The sequence below is a fragment of the Botryllus schlosseri genome, chromosome 6, assembly GCF_051294905.1.
Source record: "Botryllus schlosseri isolate E-star chromosome 6, Bs_hap1, whole genome shotgun sequence".
Taxonomy (NCBI): Eukaryota; Metazoa; Chordata; class Ascidiacea; order Stolidobranchia; family Styelidae; genus Botryllus; species Botryllus schlosseri.
Genome location: NC_137241.1, coordinates 11,787,224 through 11,795,370, shown reverse-complemented (window position 1 = coordinate 11,795,370; position 8,147 = coordinate 11,787,224).

Here is an 8,147-nt window from a genome sequence, read left to right as displayed (position 1 = left end):
TACCCCTGAACTACTTTCTACATTTCAAAATCCAAATTCTTACATCAGGTATAGCAGTGCTTTTCAACCTTTTTGAGCTCTATTCGCACCTTTTTTGAAACATATATTTCATTTGCACACACTAATCGAAAATTGTTATACAAAAAGATGACGATAGATACTTAACAATATTTTGTTCAGATGTGCAACAAATTTGCTACTATGTAGCTTAAGCTATCAAGTGTCATCGTTAAAAAGGCATCTATTTCACTAAAACCCTTCTCGGCCAAACAAGTTGTTGGGTTTTGTACAAGAGCGTTTACTAGTGCTTGGATGGCCAGTTCTTAAAATCTGATCTGCACTCCTATCCAAGATAAAGCGTATTTTTCGCGAGGGAAAAATGCTTGCCGGCAGAAATCGTTTTTGAGAGCTGACACGAAGGTCCCGGAGGCTCCAGTTTGTCGAAAGGGTGAAAAACCCACATGTTTGTGTTGAAGCTTTTGCCTTATGTCTTGGAACATAAGGAGCAAAACGATCCAGGAGAGTAGGCAGATTAGAGCTCGCTATGTTATGATACGTTGCTCCAACTTCTGTCTCGCGAGTATATGAGAAGAGCAAATATACTCACGATACTGTGTGTTCTGCTCATTAGCTCAATGTAACTTTAGAATTCATAACAGTTTAATAACGGTACGGCAGATTTCAGACTACCACCAAAATCTGAGTTTTTGTGGCATCTCGCGACGCCAGCTTCACCCATGAAAAGGAATGAGTAGTGAAAACTATCGCGGGATTTTTTTTTTGCAATAAATTCAACAATTATTGCATACATAATAACAGATAGCTCTGGCACCGTGTCGACCCAAAAATATACCCTTTGCGGTCCATACTGTAATAACCCTTGAGAGAGTAAAAATTTGCGTTACAGTAACTTGCAAATGTGAGTCTGTATTTATGGTATTTACTACTATCCTCGTGCCTCGCGCTAATCGAACAGTTATTACGAAAATATAATGATTGTTTTGCGAAAGAAAGCAGAAAGTCAATTTGACGTCATTTTTCAGCCTGTCGCAGATTCAGACGGGCTGATATACTGTATGCCTGCCACTACACCAGCTTCCAAACCAGGATTTTGGTTACGTAATAATTATAGTGCGAAAATATGAATTCCCTACGGCTTGTGAGAGCTACGATTATAGTGGTGTGTGGTAAGTTAAACAAGTTTTTACAATTGCGTCGCCACTATACAAAGTTACACTGACCTTAAAATTCCTAATAGGTTCATTTGATTATTCCACGTCAGAAAAATTAACAATTATTCAGGATTTTCATTCGCACTTGATCCGGGTTTTCATTCGCACTATTCGCACCATCTTCGTCATTCGCACTGCAATTTTTTTCATCCGCACAAGTGCGAACCGTCACACAGGTTGAAAAGCACTGAAGTATAGTTTGACCGAGAAACTAAAACAAAATAACACCTGATTCGGAGTCTGCGCCCCACAATTAAGTAAGAATGACCCAAATACAGCCAAACGCAACATTAGTGTAGTAACCCATGCGCATTGGGTATGGCCACATGTGGATCAGTGTAATTAAATCCTGACCACCGCAGGTTGGCTGAAACACTTCTGGATATTGATATGTTCAAATCCCGTGATGACCGGGGACGAATAGTCCCTGCAGTCTGAGGCCGAGATACAATTGTGGCCCGTAGTGGTAAATAATGCTCCGCGTGAAGAGATAAGGATTTGGAATCACATGCTTCTCACGAAAGGAGTTTTCTTGTAGTTTGATTTCGTATACGCGTGTGCGATATCAACATCATTTTAGTAGCGCAATCTTTCCTAGAGGTGGCAAAATGACATGGTTTAACAAAGTTATAAGTAATAATAATTTTAACAATGGGATCGTACGAGGCTAACTGACGAGAAGCAAACGGATAATATTCTCCGCCCGGTACGAATATTGCTTAAGACGTGCAATGGTACGTTGTAAAATTATATGCTATGAATTTTCGATGTCATCGTCTCCATCAGCTCTACAGGAAAATCTGATCACGACTGCTGAGAGAGGACAAGATATATTAGCAGAATATGCAAATTCATTCCTTGACCCATGAATATTTCTAAGGGTACGCCAAGCATTTTCAGGGGCGTCCGCGAAACTTCCAGGGTTGTAACCAAGTCACAAGGCTCCGAGTCACAAGTCAATTTCAGTTTTATAGTTTTGACTCGAGTCAAGTCGAGTCATTTTCAATTCACCACCGAGTCAAATCCGAGTCCAAGTCACCGAGCAGAGGTTCGAGTCCGAGTAATGGTATTATGACTCGAGTCGAGTCCAAGTCATTATGTTGACTTTCCAGTTTACAGTTAAAGGCTTGTTAAATCCACTTTTTATGACTCTGTTTGGTGATATCGAATGGTTCGCATTTATAATATACTAGTTTTCGTCATTTTTAGCAGTTTCTAGACGTGTTTTCAAGTACCAGTACCAATAGACGAAATCCCAATAGTGTGATTACTGTACTATTCCTCGAAATTACAATGAAACGTCGGTCTTGGCCGTCTGAGTCTCGAGTCATATGACTTGGTTCGAGTCATGCACAATGACTCGAGTCCAAGTCGAGTCAATACACAAATTGACTCGAGTCGAGTCGAGTCATTTCCGTATTTTGAGAAAATGACTCGAGTCAAGTCGAGTCATCTGAAAAACGTGACTCGAGTCGGACTCGAGTCGAGTCATGACTCGAGTCATTATAACCCTGGAAACCTCCAAATTTGCAAAATGGTTGGTAATCAAATTAGTATTTTTAAAATTAGAAAAATCACGAGCCAGCTTCGCTTCATAACTGCTAAAACTTGCTAAAACTGCTAAAACTTGCATTCTGCTAAACAGAATGGTCGTCTGAAATGGGATATTCTGCTGTGCAAGCTCATATTAATGGCCAAATTGTCAATAGCCCACTGATACTATCATGTTACTGTGCAGTGTGCATAGATGTTTTGTTGTTGAGGTTTTGAAAAAAATTGTTTTCGAAAATCCTTTTTTACTTGTAATATACATAACCGATGTTCCAGAAAAAACTTCAAGATGAGCTGCTAGATATAATTAACTAGGCTGGATAGTGGACATTATATGTTCATTAATAATAAGTTTCTCAATTTTGGTGCCATATATGTTGCGCTCATACATAAAGATGTCTCCGGATGCGTAACGCGTTATTTTTTCATTCGCCACCACTTATCTTTGTGGAAATGGATTTTCAGCACTTGTTCGTATTAAATCGACGGCTGCGGATTTTCAAGACACGACCGTGTATTTCAAGAAATGCAGCTACTAAATACGCTTTGAAATAAAAAAAATCTTCCCAAGTTTCCACCTATAAATAGTATGATATTATTTTCAAGAAAAGCCATTTTATTGATGTTTATCGAGCATAGGCTTACAGTTAACATTTGCACATTGTTGCAATGCAATACGCAAGACAGATGACGGTTACACGACGATAGAGTTAAATTTGAACTAAAACTGGGGGGTTCGTGGGGTCCGTGACGGTCCAAAGGGGGTACGCGAAGACAAAAAGGTTGAGAACAGGGCTTCGGAGCCGGAGCCGGAGCCCGGAGCCGGAGCCCCGGAGCCGTGCATTTTTACCGGAGCTGGAGCCGGAGCCGGAGCTCTACTTAAAATTCAGCCGGAGCCGGAGCTGGAGCTGGAGCCAGTTATTTGAGGGGTAGCTCCGGCTCCGACGTATTTCATAAGATCCTATTATATATGCAACAACCATATCTGCTGAGTTCACATAATTCAACAGCAGGCCTTCACGAAATTAAGAATCTTTTCCTCTTTGGCGCTACCTTTTTCGACTAACCATGTTCGTGCGGATTTAACAGCAGAGCAGTCATATGTTCAATGTTCAATTTTCATACATGAGTGCCGAACCTCGGTATGCGAAATATGCCTGCGAATATTGTGGGTATTCGGCATACGCGCAATTTCATCATCAGCATAACCTTGTTGGTATACGGTTCGAAAATAATGATCACTATGTATTACGCGCAATGAGAGAGAGAGGATAAAAACGTCATTTCGTTGCACATGTCGATATGACGAGCACGAGCCGCGAAATTCCATCTCATCGTTGCTATGAATCGGATGAGCAAATACTCGTTCTTTCGTGATAGTTCCTCAATCGGTACGCGAAATTGGACAGTGTTATTGAGTATGCAATTATGCATGCTAATTGGAATTCATTACTGTGGATCATCGTCATTTACTCCAGTAAGGATTTTCGTGCGTAAATAGGGGATGTTAGTTTATTGTAATGTAAGACAATTTACTAAAAATGTGTGGATCTGCCAATGCGTCGGAACTGGTATTTTAGTCATCAACATCCCAAGTGTCCCGGCCAGACTAATCATATTTTTGGTTGGCCTTGCAAGTTCACAATCTGAGCAATTCAATTTTGATAATATAACAGGGAATTTCAATAATATAATGGGAAATTAGCTCGCGGGCTACTCAAAACCTTCTCGCGGGCCACATATGGCCCGCAGGCCGCGTGTTGCCCGCCCCTGATTTAGACAGAGATGGTTTTCAGAGCCGGAGCCGGAGCTGGATCTGGAGCAGGGGTAATGATGCGGCTCCGGAGCTGGAGCCGGAGCTAATGTATGATAGAAGAAAGCTCCGGAGCCGGAGCTGGAGCAATGCAAATTTGCGGCTGCTCCAAAGCCCTGGTTGAGAACCACTGTGCTAGATCATGGAGTGATGGTGATTTGTATCGTTATCGATTAATTGTAATGGATTACAACGGTTTCAACATTTTCAAATTATCATAATCACAATCAATTGCATTCGAGAATAATCCGAAGAGTATTCCCAATCGAATGTGTTTGGCATATCTGATCTAATCTTTTTAAAAGTACGAATACTCAAGTTTGTGCTTGTAGTATTGAAAGCAAGAATCTACGACGCGGTAATTAGATGAAGTGTCGTCATGCCTGGCCCATTATCAGGTATGTTATCAGAATTTGCCAAGGGCCATGACAAATTGACTCGCGGGCCGCAGATGGCCCGCGTGCCGTAATCAAAACACTCCTGTTGTACCCTGATCTTTTCGAAAGCAGCATTTGCATTCACCTCACATACTACGGAGAGTGATGCAATAATTCTTTTTTAAACCTTTTCACCACGTAATTCCCCGTGATGTAGATTTTGCTGAATGACAGGGAGGATGTTGTGATAACTGAGTCGAAATATACACCATATGTGCCGGCATAGTCTCTGAAGTGTACTGGAGAGTAGTTCAGTATATATTACGACTAGGTTAAAAATACTGTCACTCACTCGTAGTATGTCAACAAATCCATCATGAATCATTTTATAACAAGCTTATATCGCTGTGACCGACATTTTGATGCTAGAATATATTTCTAAAACACTTGTACGTTTAGATAAGGGGTGGGCCGGGCAACTTCTTCCGTCGGCGAGCCTGATATGCGGAAATTAGGTATACTTGGCGTACCAGATTCCCGAATCGATACACAAATCGCGGATTAACCCCTCTATGCAAAAAGGAATATATCGTATTTAATGTCAACTATAAGTTTAAAGCATAGAGTCTAAATCAAGTGCAAGTGTATTCATAAAATTTCATCACTTCAAAACATCACAAGACTGTAATACAAGGAATGATAGGAAGATGCCGAAACGATTAGTAGTAGTCCTAAGATCAGACACCCACCTGGGCCTAGGCGATGTAAAGAGGAGGCATGCACACTGAATGAAAGTAAAAGAAGATAATATAGAGTGACAAGCGATAAAATCAGGTGGCAGGTGACGGAAGGCGAGATGGATATGTCAGGTCGTGGATTGGCTGACTAGTATTCATTCAGTAGAATTTGCTTGTATCTCGACTTGAATGTGGACATGCTCGACGACTGTCGGTTAGCCGGCGAGATACTGTTCCACATTTCAGGTCCGGCATATTTGATAGAGCGATGATCTTTTTTGTCAACCATATGATAAGTTGGACGACGTGGACGTGCGTGTGTCGTAGGGGAGATGTGATACCTATGGATCACTGGGACCGAAAATACTTGAAAATTTCTCCATGATAATTCCATGATTACACTCCGTGAATTTGTCTACAATTAAATGCTGATAGAATCTTTCCTCACATGCAAAAAAATTCGACCTGCGTGAGTTATGGGGTCTGTGACGAATGATTTACGTTTTAGGGGGTGTAAAGTAAATTTGGATCGACATTTGCATTTTTCTATATCCCCTTTCAGACTAACAAACCCGCCATAATTTTTGATGTGAAGTATAGGGCTTGTATCAGGGTATATAATGGCACATATATTCTGAACCAATACCATTCTCGAGTGGACTATTTTCAAGTCAATTGCAATATTTATGGGGTGGGGGGCCTATCGTGCCATACCCAAATCAATCAAAATAGATGGATCAACTAATCACTTAGCAACAGATACTCGCCTACATATATATAGGCTGTAAATCATAGTTACCTGTGGTGTTTTATCGCTATTACGAGGTAGTTGAAAGTCAAAATGTTGATTTGCGGCTAATATGTATGTGGCATTAATTTTGTAAGTTTAGGCGCAAATCGAAACATGAGTTTATGCCAACATTTGAGTTGGTATAATCTATTTTATTCTTGAAGGTGGCGACGAAACATTCTTCATTGGCTTGCTGTAGCTTAGCTTATAGTACACAACAAAACAAGTTAACAAATTTGAGTGAGCGTATGTCTCATAGGCGTATGTCTCATGCCTTTGGACCCACCGGGTGGGGACCGATGACACGTTCGAGCAACAAATTTTAAACGTTTATAAATATTTTTTGAAAAGGTGGATATTCATGTAAATGTCCGCGATAGGTTGAGCTTGTATCGAAGTGGTGAGACAGCAAAAGATCTGCTATTCTCGGCTAAAGATTTGAGGTCCAGAGATAATTTTGCAATTTTTGATTCATCGGTACCAGATCTCCCCTACTGATGCACTTTTGATACCGAGGTAAAGAAGTCATTGAAGTTTTCGGTGCAGTGGCTGCAGTGGAACTGATACATAAACTTTGTAATTTTTGGTTTTCGCATATCTTTAATGTTTAGGACACCGGATTTTTTTAGCAGTGATTTGTTGGACACACATCCTGGTCCCTTTAGGGCCCTGGCTATACTACGGAGGACCTGGTGTTGTGGATTTTGTAGCGGCTTCGATGCAGTTTTACTGGCAGACCCCCAACGGATGATGACACGTTGTAACTTCGATAGGAAAAATGATTTGAAGAGTATACCAAAAGGACCCAGATTGGTATGTAGTCTCTAAGGATGTAGAACAGACCACGGTTTTGTGATAATTGTTTTTCTTGCGACTCAATGTGACTCTTCCAGTACATGTTCGAGTCTAGTAAAACCCCAACGTATTTCACATTTTCCGAGTTGAAAATAGGTTGACTAGCGATGGTAACGGTAAATTATTTTTCGGAGTTTAAGGCCAATAACTGAGATTTCGCAGCGTTGACGCAGATATTATTGTGGGCCGTCCACTCGTGAACTTTGTGCATTGGGTCATTGGTCAGGGCACCAAACTTATAGCCTTAGAGCAGTGGTTCTCAACCTTTTTGACCTCGCAGCACCTTTGAAAATTAAAATTAGTTCGCGGCGCACTAGCACAGTGGTTCTGAACTCTTTTGGCTTACGGCACCGGCAAACTACCAGTACCAGAATGCGTATAGCAGCAACCATAGTTTTACGGAGGTGGTCACTGACGAAGTACTTCTACCTTTTCGGATCACTCAAGTATAGGCTTTTCTCTGCTTGAGTTTTCTTTTATCTCTGTGGACATCTCACAAATACGTCTACGAATGGTATCAATTGACATGGGAATCGTTTTCAATTCTTCCCAAACATTTCTTTACAATTTTATTGCAGGTCGGAAGAATTGTCTCGGCTTCCGTGTGAGGTTTTGAATTATCAGTTATTACCTCTGTCACCACCAGCCGAGATCTGGTTTAAACTTCAAGCTGAGTTTAATTTGATAAGATTGACTTGTCAATAAAGTCTGCCCACTACCGCATTGTCGATGTAATTAGCCGTCGCATCGATGAGTCCAATCACAATCGCCACTAACAAATACAGAGGCATA